Source organism: Notamacropus eugenii, chromosome 6, assembly GCF_028372415.1.
Source record: "Notamacropus eugenii isolate mMacEug1 chromosome 6, mMacEug1.pri_v2, whole genome shotgun sequence".
Lineage (NCBI taxonomy): Eukaryota > Metazoa > Chordata > Mammalia > Diprotodontia > Macropodidae > Notamacropus > Notamacropus eugenii.
The window spans coordinates 359,342,776-359,359,420 of NC_092877.1; positions in this window are offsets into that span (position 1 = coordinate 359,342,776).

A 16,645-nucleotide genomic window follows, 5' to 3' on the forward strand; every position below is an offset into this window, starting at 1 on the left:
AGGTCCAGAAACTTTTGGGATTATTCACATTTTGAGGAAACCACATTGCACATTTGGGTATCCTGATCACTCCCATTTACCCAGTGAAATGAAAGTCTACAGATTTTAAGTGAGGCCCAGAGTAGCATAAGAATCTAAAAAAGCAAAAGCAGACTCTTTTCTAGCAGCCTCTCCCAAATGGCCCTCATGACCCTGAAACACCCATATTTTTGCAGGATTCTGTCCATTAAATCCAGGAAAAGTGGAGGCTCTGGTTAATACCAAGTGTTGGCCAAAATTTACAAAATAAGAAATCATGTAGCTGCAAGTTCCCCAATGTGTCTACTCACTCTAACACTTTTGAAAAGGTGCTCAATTCTTACTGGTGATCAACTAGTTGCTACTGACAGAAGGTGATCCAGAGTTGACTATTGGGAGTTGAGTGATACAAGCTATTGTTACTGATAAGATGGGTAGGGCACAGGAGGCTTCCATTGTTAAATGGAAATACCACATTCAAAACCATGTTTGCCTGGGTATGTCTAGTTTTAGTGCCCTTCTTAGGCATGTGGTGTTATGCTAAAGACTGATGTCTGGAGCCCTGCCTCTTCAATGCAATCTCAGCTGTAAGGATATGGTTCTTGAAGAACACTGTTTTGACTAGTTTAATAATGGTTATATGAAAGAGGAATATACACCTCAAATTCAGTGGCCACTAATTTGGTAGCAGAATAACCCAGGAAATGAAGGTCCTTACAAGTCTTCCTAGTGTTCTAAGTTTAGGACTACATGTCTAGCATTGAGAGATATGAAGCATAAGGTAAATAAAATCTTCTTCATCTATACTGGGTGGTGTCCATGGGCCTGGTCAAGTGATATGGTACCTGAAAGGAAGAGGATCTCCATTATCAGAAGAATCATTTTCCTGTTTAGGGTCAGTGTCAATGAGGGATTTCTTTTTCTTTTTTGCCAATATTGCCAATTCCTCCAACTGCATATAGTTATTTGGGGGGCATATCCGCATCAATCAGAGATTATATATGTTAAACACAAGGCTGGAACCTTTGTAAGAATAGCAAAGGTTGAGGTGTGAATCCATTGTCATTCTTGACCTTAGAGTGGTGATGTCATATGGTGCTGGGTACAATTCCATATATTTCTGCTAATTTAAGATGAAACAAATATTCTTCCTCAGCTGACTTCTTTCTTACAGTTGGAACACTTATCCAACTTAAACAATCCTCAGTCTGTCCTAACGTGGAAAGTGCCCCACACCCAACTGAAGGCAAGATATTTGACACTATTAATCAATAGATGACTGAACATGCACTTGACAGCCAAGTCTGGGTATTCTACTTCCTGAAATTTTGTCTATCATGAATGAATAACATACTAGAAAAGAGAAGATCTTTTTTCTATCTCATGGTCTTTTGGTTCCAGTGTCCAGGAAGGCTAACTTGATAAGAATGGATGTTTTTAGATATAGGTTGATGTCGGATCATCTCTATCTCTACCTATTTCCTTTCCTGACACATATCTGACTTGGTCTCAAGGTGCTTACTCTCTAAAACAACTGTGTGCCTTGGCAAAATATTTCAAAACTCTTTCCATTGGAAAGCTTACTTTCCTCTGCTATGGTCCAGACAGCTGCTTCCAGGAAAGAACTTGGGAAGCAAGAGGTTATACTGTTTAGAGATGCCTATCTTTTAAAGGGGAGATGAAACTGTTGCCATTTAATTATGGTGGATGAGTATTTATATTAAAAATGGGTACCACATTTACTTTGTGATAACTCTGTGTTCCTGAATGAGGGTCATAGAGAGTTCTTGTTAGCCCATGTGGGAAAAGGAGGTAGCCCTCCATAGAGATAAAACAAAGATGTTTTATAATTTCCCTAATTTAATGGAGTTTTGCATAATAAGTTAGGGAATACTAAGTGATATTGGTATTGGGATAGTCTCATCATCAACTTAGCTTCCAAGACTGGTGACATTCAAGAAGTTTGTGACGTCTTAGGTACATTGTATGATGAAAAATTGTTAACTATGCTGAAAGTATCACTTTCTATATTGTGGTTCTACTTTTCCTGGTGTTACTTGTTCTGATCATCATCACTGCTTTGCATCAGAAAATTCTGTTACTGTAATGAAGTTGTAAATATATGTTGTTTGTCTCTGATATTCAAGGTGTTACTGCAGCTCAACATCACCAGTTTGCACCAGGAGATTCACTATGAACTGAACAGATTGTGTGTGACCCAGTACATTGACCAGCTAAGTGAGATATGAAAATTGGTCATCCCAAAGCAAAAAGGAAAAGCAGATTTCTGTGTTCTGATTCTTGCACATTTTCTTTGCCTTTTTTGTTCTTTTTCTTTATAATAACTCTCCTTGGGGTTAGAGAGTACTCTGTTTTTCTTGCTAGTACTGCTTATATCAGGAGAATTGGTCCAGCAAAAATTCTAAAAGCATTCAAATGAGATGAACTCAAATTTCTTTCAAGCTCTAAATCATGGATCCTAGTGTTGTTTCCTTCCCCTTTCTATTGGCTCACTCTATCTGGAAGGGGGAGATGAGGCAGAACATTCCTTGGTAGATGGGAGCTATCTGTCAGGGAAATATCATTTTTACATATTATGTGAGAAAGGGATGAAGAGGCTGCATTCAGGAAAATACTCTGCCCTTCCCATCTCTAAAAGATCAAGACACTCTTTGAGGACCCAAGGGCTTGGTTCATACCCCTCTTGAACCCAGCCTCTCTGTCCTTCACCCCTGTAACTTCATTGCCTCTCTTTGTTCCCCTCATTCTCATTGGTGACTTTTCACATAATCTAACCCCATTCTTTGTACCCCTATGAACTCCTTAGCCATCTCCAGATCATGCTACCTACATTTTGGCCTTCTCCTTCTACAGGAATTTGCAGAATTTCCATAGCTGTAAAAAGTACCTGGAACACAGTCTGTTGTTCATCTTTCGTTCTCATAGAGAAACAGTGACATGACTAGGGGCATGTCTTATCTTGACTGGGCTGTGAATTGAATTTAAGTGAAGCAGAGTTGGGCCAAATTATGAGTCTCACACTCTCAGAATCAGGAAAGTTCATGCACAAGACAAAAGCCAAGACAACTGCCAATGGCAATGTCCCAGGATTTAGTAGGTGACCTTGGGTTTTCTAAATTAATTTCTTTCCCAGGACTCAGCTTGTGTGATGCCACACTCATTCAATTGATTCGTGAATGCATTTATTCCTTTATTCTTACCTTCTTTCTCCCATATAAGTAACCACAGTACTTCAGAACTGTGATGAACTCAAAGCTTCCTGTTTTGGAATAGTAGCTGCATGTCAACTTTAGCTATACAGGATAATATACCCAGGCATTCTGTGTCTCCTAGAGTGGACTGCTCTCCCATTGAAATGATTGTCAAATAAGCATTGATTATTAAAAATACAGTTGTATCAATCACTTTTGTTTCTATATCGACTATGTTTCTACTTCCTTTCCTCCTCCCTATCTCTGTTCCAAAAAGCCTTCTGAAGGAGCAAAGATTTTAATAGAAAAGGAGAAATAGAAAAATCAAAACTTTTCAACCTATTGTAACATAAAAATATTCTATTTTCCAGACTGTTCATTTTTACAAAGGTTTGTTTTTAAGGGAATGGGAAGGGGGTGGTGTTGTATCATATACATTCTTTGGAGTTGTATTCGTTCCATGAATATTTGCAACATACATTTCCAATTGTTTTGTGTGTGCTTTTGTTTTCATTTACATTGTTGTAATGATGAAATATGTCATTTTTTCAGCTCTTCTTGCTTCAGTTTGTACCAGTTCATGTAAGCATTTCCATACCTGTCTTTATATATCATATTTACATTCATTTTTCCTTTGAGAACAGTAATTTTCCATTACATCAATGTGTCACAATTAATTTACCTATTTATCATTATATGGACATCACTGTTTCCAGGACTTTGCCACAAAAAAAAGTGTTGCTATAAATATGTTGGCATGTAGAGAGTTTATTCATATTAAAGGCCTCCTTGGAATATATTCCTTTTAGTGGAATCATTGGGTCAAATGATATGGTAATATTAGTCACTTTGTTTACATAATTCCTAATTTGCTTGCAAAATGGATGTCCTAATGAGCAATTTCACCAACAATGCCTTAGTGTGACTTTCTTCCTGTACTCACTCTAACACTGATTATTCTCATATTTTGTCATCTTTGCCAATTTGGTTGGTGTGAAGTGAACCTCAGGGGTGTTTAGACTTTCCTTTTCTCTGATTATGATTGATTTGAAATATTCTTTAATTTTGTTATTAATAATTTACAAATGTCTTGAGAAATGTCTATTCATCTCCTTTGACCATTTATCTACTGGGAAACGGCTTGTGGTTTTATAATTCTGTTAAAAGTCAATGTTTCTTGGATATCAAAAACTTATCAGGGGAATTGGATATAAGCATTGTTTTCCTGCTTAGCTGCTTCCTTTCTTATTCTTTATGTGTCAATTTTGTTTCGGTGAAAGCTTAGCAATTTTAAGTAATCAGTGCTGTGTTTAACTTTTTAAATACTTTCTTTGTCAAGATTACATTCATAGATGTGACATCTATATGTCCTACTTCTCCTCCATAAGTTAATGTCATATATGCATATATACACACATGCATATACATATACACAAGTATACACACACATATATACGTATATACATACACACATAAATATGTGTCATATCCTATATTGATTTTGAATTTATTGTGAAATATGGTATAAAATGTTGCTATGATCCAAATTTCTGACAGATTGCTTTCTAATTCCCTCACCAAATAGGAGTAGTAGCTGCATGTCAACTTTAGCTATGCAGGATAATATACCCAAGGCGTTCTGTGTCTCCTAGAGTGGACTGCTCTCCCATTGAAATGATTTCTAAATTTTTTTGTAGTTTAATCAAGTACTGCATTAATGATATCTATTATTTTCTGATTCTCCCTTATCTAGTTTGTCCCATTGATCTAATCTCTATTTTTCAACCAGCACTAAATTATTTTTGCATTGCTGCTTGATAATAAAGTTTGAGGTTTAGAAGTTTTCTTCTTCCTTCATTCCTATGTCTTATTTTTTTCCCCTAACATACCAGATCTTTTTTCCCTTCTAGATGACTTATATTATTATTTTCTTTGGGTATTTAACTTTTAATGTTGATAGCTTGGTATAGCAGTCAAGCTGGATACAACATTACAGAGTATAGAATAAGATAGGAAATGTGATCAATCTGATTTTAACAGGAGTGTTTTCCAAGGTTGTATCTGGAAATTCTGAGGTTATGGTCTAAGTTTTAATAATCATGACAGTGTTAGAAAATTGGACTCCAGGTCCACAGTAGGTCCCTTAGTGCATAACAGCATGTAATTCAGAATGTTATCATTGTCAGAAATAGATGATTTGGGGGCATAGGCAGAATCCCCTAAATACAGGTAATTTAATAAAACTATGGACCTCAGGGGAAATTCTTTCCCAACTTTGGCTTATTCAATAGTCCCTTGAAACACAATTCTCATTTTATTCCAACTAGAGATGATACCAGTTCATATAAACCATCACCTCTTAAAATATTGTGTCTTAATAAGATTTTGGCACCTCTCATGATTAAAAGAACTACCTTAATCTTTCTTGGAAATAGTCTTCTCCCAAATGGATTTAACTCCAGTTTTACGGAACAAAAATCATAAGTCAGGAAACAAAGCAGAACAAAAACCTAAATAATCCAGCAATGCTAAGAAGATAAATCCCAATTATAAATATGTTGAGAGCACTAGATAGAGAACTTAATTTGCATAAAAATCAGCAATAGGATTGAAAAGCAGACAATTTGTTTTGTGAAACATATGTTTACTTTCCTTCATTATATGAATTGATTTTTATGAAACACTCTAGATCATAATGATGAAAATGTAATATTGTTATCAATGCCCCCATAATAATTTGATGTGGGTCCCAACACTAGCAAGGCCCTGAAAGGAGATTGGAACCCAGAGTTTCCTGACTCCAAATCCAACTGTGGCCATACATATATTTTATATCAAAACATACTAACAAAAGTTTCACAAGACTTTTCTTTCTCCTGAGGAAGAAGCACCCCTTAAGACTTTTTCTCTCTTGCAAATGAATTTCTAATACAAACTGTCTGGTAGCAACTTAGGAATCCAAAGGTCTTATAAATTTTTCTCACAAGAATATGGATTATCATATTAAATTACATCAGGTAACAGCAAATGTCAAGATTATTTCTTCTCTGCTGATTCAGCATGAGATGGAAATTTCATTGTGGAGAAAGAAAATTTAAATGAATTTCACTTCAGACATTTGAAGTATTGTAGTCATGGAGAAGGAGATATTACAGTATATATTTTCAATATCTAATTCCCCTTTCAAATATTCCTAATGTAATGAAATGTCAACTCATCTAATTTTCACTTCCTGTTTGTTAAAGCACTTGAAATACCCACAGTTCTGACTATCTCAAGCAATCTAACTTCTTTCCAAATAATATTCTTGGGGTGGGGGGGTTGTGAGGGGGAGAAGATATTTGAACTGCTTGATTCTATTTAAATCAAAAAAAATTGCAATTTACCATTATAAGATGAATAGAAATAGGTAAAGCAGTATGACAGGATTTCTTCTCATCCTAAAGCACAGGTTTGAACATGTCAATTCCCTGCTCTAGAAATCCAGTAGATCCTTATTGTCTCTAAGGTAAAATATCAACTCTTTTTCATGGATTTTAAATACCTTTGGAATTTGCCTTGTCCATAGCTACCCAGGCTTATTTCACTAAATCTCTTTAATACATTTTTTGAATCAGCTAAAGTGGTCTTTTTGCCCTTCCCCCACTTGCCTTTTTCTCTTCTATCTCCATGCCTCTTACTCGCTGTCCGCTGTACCTTGCATACAATTTCTCCTGCCTGCCTTTTCTTTCCTTTTTTTTAAGCCGCTTAACCTTTTTTTAATTAATTTATTTCTTTTCAGTTTGCAACAGTCATTTGCATGAGTTTTAAATTTTCTCCCCCGTTCCTCCTTTCCTCTCCAAGATGGCATGCAATCTTACATGGATGCTACACATTCATTCTTATTAAACACATTTTCACATTACTCATGTTGCATAGGAGAATTGAAACAAATGGGAGAAACCATGATACAAACCAAAACAAAACAAAATATAACAGAAAAGGAAATAAGTCTGCTTCATTCTGTGTTCCAATTCCATAGTTCTTTCTCTGGATGTGAATGACATTTTGTGTCAAGAGTCCTTGGGAAATATTTTAGGTCCTTGCATTGAGGTGAAGAGCTAAGTTTATCAGAAACAGTCCTTGCACAGTGTGGCTGTTACTGTGTACAATGTTCTGATTCTGCTCCCTTTACTCAGCATCAGTTCATACAAATCTTTCCAGGTTTTTCTGAAGTCCACCTGTTCATCATTTCTTATAGCACAATAGTATTATTCCATTATATTCATACCACAACTTGTTCAGTCATTTTCCAATGGATGGGCATTCCCTCGATTTCCAGTTCTTGACCACCACAAAGAGAGTGGCTCTAAATATTTCTGTACATGTGGATTCTTTTCCCATTTTTATGTTCTCTTTGAGGTACAGTTCTAGAAGTGGCATTACTGAATTGTGTCTGCCTTTTTAAAGAATCTCTTGCTTCCTACAAGTCTCATTTCAAATGTCACCACTTAAAAAGATCTTTCTTGAACCCATCCTCCCTGAGTAAATATCATCCCTTCCATTACCGCAGTATTATGCTTCATTTATTTTGTCCCCTAGGTGACATACATTTCCAGCATTCCCAAACTTGATGCCCTGGAGAGTGCAAGGTACCCTCTGACAAATAAATAAACCCATGCTAATACTAAGAGAGGAGAAGGGTGATGAGGTTGTTCTGGACAGGAAGGAAACCAAAGTGGAGCTGCAGTAAGAATCCTGTATCAAACTGGTAGGGAAATAAAGACTAGGACAGCTAGATGCAGACTCTGGCCGGAGACGCCGGAACCACACCAAGTAGCTGAAGAATGAGAACAGTCCTTACTCTTCCTGCAAGTAAGAGTGGTGATGCTTCAGTTTCCTTTTTTTCTTACTATTATTCTCTCATTTTCTCAAGAAAGGTGATTTCCCCCCATTTGTTTAGAATTCATTTGCTTTTTGCTTGCTATTGCTTTAAAGATACTAGCTGCAGAGAACCAGTACTGATGGAGTCCAGAATGTAAGGTACTTGAAACTTGTACTAGTACAAAGGCTGACATTCTCAGGAGACTGGATCACCATCCCACAAATGAAAAGCAAGGATGAGATCACCCTGACTGTGATTGTGTACCCTGAGGTTGTTAATCAGAAGGAACTAAGATAAGGAAGTAAAAGATGTAAGCTAAAAATGTTCTAATGGGAATAACCTTGCTTGCTTGCTTGAGAGAGTATATAAACTTGACCTTCAGATCAATAAATCAGTCATGTACCAGTCATGTACAGATTGTACAGACTGGCCTAGTTTCTGCTGCTGTTACCTCTTTCTTTTCTATAGTCGTGCCTCCAATCCGGCAGTTGTTAGCAACTAACTTCTGTAAAATTAAGTAGTTAGCAATTTCAAAGTCAATCTGTGTGTGTTCCTATGCCACTACTGGCAGATGGAGAGGCAATGGACTGTAAAAGGAGAAGAGAATAAGTGAAGAAGATTATTTTTAATTTAATAAGTGCTAGGACCTAAACGATGTCATATCCAAGATCAAAAGAAAAAAAAAGAGAAAACTGTTGATTCAAAATTTTACAACATCTAGAGCAGGAAAAGTGTGGATCCTGATTCATTCTTAACCTAATGAAAATAGAAGCCTTTTGTGGAAACACACACTGAGAGGAAGTTGGGAGCTACTATTGCTGGATGTCTCAGGAACATCCTCTCCCCCACATTCATTCTTTGAGGAGATTATAAAGGAAATAAAAAATCCCCTAAGGGCAGAGATTGGGGAGATGACTAATGAGAAAATCACATTGAAAGGGAAGAACCCAGAAAAAATGACACCTCTCTCATCATGGTTAAATAAGAAAGGAGAAAGAGGAGGAGGAAGAGGAGGAGGAGGAAGAGGAGGAGGAGGAGGAAGAGGAGGAGGAGGAGGAGGAGGAAGAAGAAGAAGAAGAAGAAGAAGAAGAGGAAGAAGAAGAAGAAGAAGAAGAAGAAGAAGAAAGATCTTGTGTAATAAAAGCAAGAAGTGGTTCCAGCCTTTGTTGGAAAACCTGAAGTGATGGAAACCCCACTGCCTCCCGAGGCAGCACCGTGGAATGACTCTCACTACCTTGAAATTGATCCTGTTATCAAGCCTATATTTGTGTCTTTGCAACATCTACTTTCATTCCTATTTCTGCCTTTTGGGACCATCAAGTCTATGTTCTCTCTTCTGTTGTGTCATCTGTAAAACGAAAGGGGTTAGATTAGGTGATTTCTAAGATCTCATTCAGCTCCAATTTGTATGAATCCTTTGAGCAATATGGACCACCCAGTCTCTCTGTGTCACAGTGCAACAAGATTTCTTAACATTTCACTCCTGGAAGGGAATAAAAGAAATTAAAGATATTTATGCTGAAGCGAACTTTGGAATAATATTGACAGCTGTGCTAAAATAAAAACCATGAAGTTTGCATCCTGAACCATAAAGTTAGCAACAAGCCAAGTGAGCCTATGTCAGAGGACTTGGGGCTTGCCTCCAGCCCCCCATATGTTCTCTTTCTGAAAAGCTGTAATCATCCTTCAATTTGTTTTTTTTGTTGTTGTTGATGGTGGTGTTTTTTTTTTTTTTTCTGTAACTACACTGGTTTTCTTTCCAGAAAAATAAACCAAGGACATTCAAGGAAGGAAGCCATGATGGACCTAAGGGAATATCTTCATCTTTCATATTTGGTATATAACAGTGCCCTTGTTCTTACACTGACTTGGGACACTGTAACGGCAAGCACCCTGACACATTCAGCATGGCCTGATAGAATAGGTTCTTATTCCTGTTTTTCTAAAAGGAAAACAATTTGTGAGGGGGTCAACAATCTTCTTTAATCATATACACCAACAGAGAAAATACAAGAAGAGAAATAAGACCAACAGACAAGGTTTTTGTCTAATCATGAGGAACATATACATCACAGATCAATAGACAGATGCAACTGCCTGAACATCACACACATACATAGTTACCAGAGGGAGAAGCACCAACATTTGAGTTGAGGATGGGGGGGGGAGGTCCTTAACAGCTTCTCAGAGTCTCCTCTGGTCCATGAACCTTCTTCCAAAGAGTAAGACCCCAAAGCCAAACCTTACCTCGGAGTATTTATACACTTTTCAGAGCCAGAGGGCATCACAACCCTCATGACCCAATGACTCATTAGAAATTAACAAAAGGTATGGCCCTTCCTACACAACAAGCCTCCCCTAATCAAACTTCCCCTTAATGGGCTCCATCTGAGGCCTATTAAAGGGTGGGAAAGATCTTTAACTCTCAACACATACACCTAGAAAGTAATTTTCTAACAATTTTCCCTTGATGTGAAAGAGTTAAAAGCAATGAGGAAGCTACTCCTTTCTCATTAGCTCAATAACAATTTTACACACACACACACACACATACATGTGTGTGTATACACACATATATACACACATGTACATACATATATACATATTATACATATACACTCATATATATAATACATATATGCATGTATGCAGATAGATACTACATATACAGATAGATATTTGCCTATGTGGAGAGAAAGGAAATGAGATAGATATATTAAGAAAAAAAGAAAGAGAGCATTACTAGTAATCAATATTAAGCATAAAAAATATATACACATATTCATACATATCATCATCACCATTACAGGCAGCTAGATGAGCAGTGGATAGAATGTCAAGTCTGAAGTTAGGAAGACTTGAGTACAAATCCTGCCTCAGGAGATAACTTACTTGCTATGTGACCACAGGAAAGTCACTTAACCTCTGCCTCAGTTACCTCAGCTGTAAAAAGGGATTGACAATAGTATCTACTTACAAGGTTGTTATAAGAACTAGATGAGAGAATCTTTGTAAAAAAGCTTAGCACAGTTCCTAGTCCATAATAGGTATTATGCATATTTTAGCCATTTATTATTACCATCATCATCATGCAAGGGAATGTGCGCATCAAACATTATACAATTGCTAGAAAATGACCTTCTAGGTGTACGAAGTCAGTGTAAGAACTAGTGCACTGTTGTATACCAGGAAAATTGAATTCAAATTTTGTCATTGACATTTGTTTTTTTTTATTATTCTTAAGATTTTTTTTTATTTTTTAATCATTTCATTTATTTTTAGACTTTGATATTCATTTCCACAAAATTTTGAGTTCCAATTTTTCTCCCCATCTCTCCCCTCCCCCCACCCCATAACACTTTGCATTGCAATTACCCCTTCCCTCAATGTCCCCTCCCTTCTATCATACTTCACCCTTCCCTTATTCTCATCTTCTCTCTTTTTCTAGTAGGGCAAGATAAATTTCTATACCCCATTACCCATATCTCTTACTTCCCAGTTATATGCAATAACAATTCTCAATATTTGTTTCTAATAATTTGAATTCCAACTTCTTCCCCTCCCTCCCTTCCAACCCATCCCCACTGGTAAGGTAAGCAATTGAATGCAGGATATATATGTGTTGCTTTGCAAAAGACTTCTATAACAATCATGTAGTGTAAGACTAACTATATTGCCCTCTATCCTACCCTGTCCCTCCTTTATTTTATTTTCTCATTTGACCTTGTCCCTTCCCAGAACTGTTTACTTCTAGTTCCTCCCCTCTCCCATTTGCCCTCCCTTCTATCATCCCCCTCATCTCACTTGTCCCTTTCTCCCCTACTTTCCTATAGTGTAAGACAGATTTTCATACCAAATTTAGTGAGCATGTTATTCCCTCCTTAAGCCATGTGTGAAGATAATAAGCTTCACTTTTCCCCTCTCACCTCCTCCCTTTGCTCCTCCATTAAAAAAAAATTTCCTATCTCTTTTAAGAGCGATGGTCTGCCCCATTGCACTTCTCCCTTTCTCCTCTCAATAGTTTCCCCTTACACCTCTTAATTTTATTTTATTTTTTATGGATATCATCTCTTATGATTTAACTCAACTTGTACTCTCTATTTGTGTGTGTGTGTGTGTGTGTGTGTGTGTGTGTGTGTGTGTGTAATCCTTCCACCTACCCAAATACCAAGAAAAGTCTCAGCAGTTACAAATATTATCTTTCCGTATAGGAATGCAAACAGTTCAGCTTTAGAAAGTCCTTTATGTTTCCTTTTCCTGCTCATCTTTTCATGCTTCTCTTGATTCTTGTATTTGAAAGTCAAATTTTGTATTCAATTCTGTTCTTTTCATCATGAATGCTTGAAAATCCTTTATATCACTGAATGGCCACTTTTTACCTTTTTACCTTTTTACCTTTTTACTCAGTTTTGCTGGGTAGGTGATTCTCGGTTTTAATTCCAGTTCTTTTGACTTCTGGAATGTCCTCTTCCAAACCCTGTTCCTCCTAGTGCTGTGCGGCTGGGGCTGGGCTCCACTCTGCTCAGCATCCAGAGGGATAGACCTTTCCTGTTGGCCTTCCAGGTTACATTTGGCTGGAAAGCTCTTTCACTCTTTCGTTCTGTGGCTTCTGCTGCTCTAGAATTTGTTGAGAGTCATTTTTTACAGGTATTTTGTGGTCTGTGGGGAAGTGCTAGAGTATATGCATCTTTCTACTCCACCATCTTGGCTCCTCCCTCCACCACTGACATTTACTAGCTGTGTTACTGCAGGTCAGTCACTCAACCTCTCCCAATCTATTACAAAAATATCCTGGGTTTCATAAATTTAGAGGTAAAAGGTCCCACTGAGGCCAATTAGTCCCAGCTATACCCCTATTTTAAAGATGGACAAATTGATGCCCAAGAATATGAAATGAATCCCCAGCATTGCTCAAGCATGTGATATCTAAAGTGGAATGTAAACTAAGGTTTTCTGACCCCACGGTCAGTGCCCTTGCTCTTTCTGCCATATAGCTGTAAGAATACCTTTTCTATCTACTTCACAGTTTTATTGAGAGGTTCAAATGAGATGTAATTTAAAAGAAATGTTTACATAATAGAAGAGATGTATATTGATTGTCAAATTATGTAAAACCTTGGTATTTTTATAGATAAATATGCTACTGTTTCAACTGAATGAATAAAGAACTTTGTTTTAATAAAAAATGCAAAAATATGTATAACAAAAAATTTTCAGATAGAATTTATACAGTTTTTATAGAGAAAAAAATCTTTACTGTAGATTTTATGTTTCAGATCTCTTTGTAAACAAAGTATAATGATGTTTTTCTTCTGTGGAAGGAGGTTAATGTTATGAAAAGTCAGAGTTTTATTTATTAAAAACTTGAGGAAATATTTGTAAAGAAATAAATTATCCAAAGCACCAAAGTGATGGAGGACCTTTAGAGACTACAATTCCAGAGATAAGAAACAATGGGTACATCCCCTAATTTATACATATATGTATTATGGCTAATGAGTGTAAAACTAAGAAAATAAGACATCTTACAAACATTTATTACTGTGGCACAATTAAAACAAAACTTGATTTAATAGGAAAAAAATGGTGAGGTGTGTGTTTGTGTGTGTGTGTTTAAGTTATAAGTGAGCCAATGAGAGTCCTGAAGCCCTGATTTAAGTCATTGAAAAGTCAATAAAAGGGCAAGGTTTGTAATAGTAGCAGTAGCCATAGAGAGAAAAGAAGATGAACTTGGGGAAAGGAGAGCAATGAATGATGGACCTGGAAAGTTCTTCTGTTGGATCCATTACAGCCAGAATCAGTCAGCTGAGAGATGACTTCAGTTCCTGTTTAATAAAAAGGAAAGATGAAGTAAAAGACAAAGAAAGAGAAAGACAGAAGAAAGTGACGCAGGGGGGAGAAGAGAGAAAGAGACAGAGAGAGAGAGAGAGAGAGAGAGAGAGAGAGAGAGAGAGAGAGAGAGAGAGAGAGAGAGAGAGAGAGAGATGGAGATGAAATATAATAATAATCTTCCTGTGTTTGTTTGTTTTTTTCCCCTGGGTCTCCATCTAGTTCATGAAAATAAAAAGTTTTTAAGTTCATTAGTTATCAACTTTCAAATATTTCTGAAAACTGTCTTTCCCCCCTCAAAGTCCGCGTGGTGTAATAGGGGGGAAAATAAAACAAAGTAAAGCTAAAATTGGATTTGGAGGCAGTGGATGTGGATTTGGATCCTGCTTCTGTTAGTCACCTCTTTGGGTACAAAATTACTAGACTGCAAATCATAGATTAAAAACTGGAAAATACCTTATACATGAGAAGACTAAATCTAAGAAAGGTGAGCTAAGTTGTTTGAGGTTACACAGGTGAAAAGTGGGGAATCAGGAACTGAGTTGAAATATTTTTATCTCAATCCTAGGGCTCTTTCCACAGCACATGTTGCCTTGCTCTTTGTGAAAAGACAAGGCTATTATTAACAATTTCTTAGGTTAGTATCCCTCTCTAAATCCTATGATTGTATAGCTGCCCTACCCCCCTCCCAAGTTCCACAGGATGCCATAACAGAACTTATTTTCAGATGTTTCTTTAAGATTTCTGGATTCATTAAGTTTCAGAGGATCAGAAGAAATATTTTCAAAGAAAGATGAAATGCATCCAAAAAGAAGAAGATTTATTTTTATATGTTTAAATATGGAGTAGCTGTTCAGTCATCTGCTGAGAATAATCTGTTTTATTATTATATTTGCACAGCTTCTATAGTACCAAGTAATTTTTTTTAATAAACTAAACATCTAAGAGACCACTTTAACTCCAGCTATACTTAAAGAATAAAATTATACCCTATGTACTGTGTAAACACACATCATATACCACATATCTTTCAGGCATATGCAGACAGGTAGTCAGAGTCATGTATCTTAACATCATGTTTAGCTAGATTTCTTCCTATTCACAATTCAATAATTAACTATATTATTACCAACTTTTATTTTGATCGTCACAATGATATTCTAATAAAGGCAGTATAGCTACTATTATTCCCTTTCAATAGATCAATAAACTAAGGATGAGAGCAATAAAGTGACTTGATCTGGATAAAGAAAGGGCAGAGAAAAAATGCTTATCTAATGTATGGGTGACAAAAGTGGGGAGAACAACTATACTGCACATCAAAATCTAGATCCTATATATATATATATATATATATATATATATATATATATATATATATATATATATATATATATATATATATATATATATAGATAAGTTAGAAACATGGACTGATTTGAATGAGTTGAAATCTGACACTTGAGCTCAACACATCTGCTTCACAAGTACAAGATAAGGGAGAAATGCTTAGACATAGAGTTCTGGGGAAAAACCTATGAGTTTAGTAGATTTCAAACTGAATTAAGTCAACAGTGTGATATGGCAGCTAACTTGAGGTTGGGTTTTGTTAACAAAGGGGTAGCTTCCAGGAAAAGGGAAGTGATATTCCCAAGGAATTCTACCTCTTCATGTTCTGTCTACTATTTTATGTTCAGTTCTTGCTGTCACATTTATGAATGTTGCTGATAACATGGAAATCAGAGCATCCAGGAAGATAGATGAGATAATGTCACAGTAGGGCTGATTAAAGAAGTGGGATAGTTAAGCTGCAGAATAGAAGATTCTATGAGAATATGATAGCTATCTTCACATACTTAAAGTACACTCAAGAATAGATTTTTTCTCTTTAACCCTAAAAGGCAGATTCAATCTTAGGTAAGAGTCACAAAGATGACAATTTAGCCTACAAGTCAGGAAAGACACACTTACAACCTAAATCACCCCCAGAGTAAACGAAGCTGTTCGTAGGAAGTTGGCTGTGGCTTAAACCCTCATCAGGAATCTTCAAAGACTAGATGACTACTCTTAGATATGTTGTAGTGGGGATTATTTTCTAGAACTTGGCAGACCTAAATGATCCTTGAGGACCTTTTGAACTCTGAAATTCTTTTATTTTAATTCTGTGACTTGCTGAGGTCCTGACAACTAACGAATCTGAGGCAGTATGCAATGCCAGAGGTTCTAGATTTCAAATCCAATGTTCTCCCCACCATGCAATTCTGCCTTCTAATAAATGCATTCTGTATAATATTCTTTAGCTTTCAAAGCACACTGTTATAACAAAGCATATGCATATATATATGCACATTTGTATATATATTTAAGTCTATATAGAGGTATGCATGTATGTATATACTTCCATATTATGCATATATATCACTCAAACTGAAGTCAAATGCAAGTCATGTCATCTTTTCTCTGATGTAAATGGTCCTCTTCGAAAATGAAGGAGGAATATAACAACAATACCAACAAATAAAATTACCTTCCCCTCTGCCCTTGACCTCTCTTGGGAAGTGGAACTTATCTAATAATTGTCTATATTTTTGTAATTATTATTGCTATTGTCAGTTCAAAAATTATTAACAAGCATGAGCATTTCATGTACAAAGAAAGCCAGAATTTTATGACTGTATATAAAATCATAAATCTATTACATGTAGCTTATTACTTTTGAAAT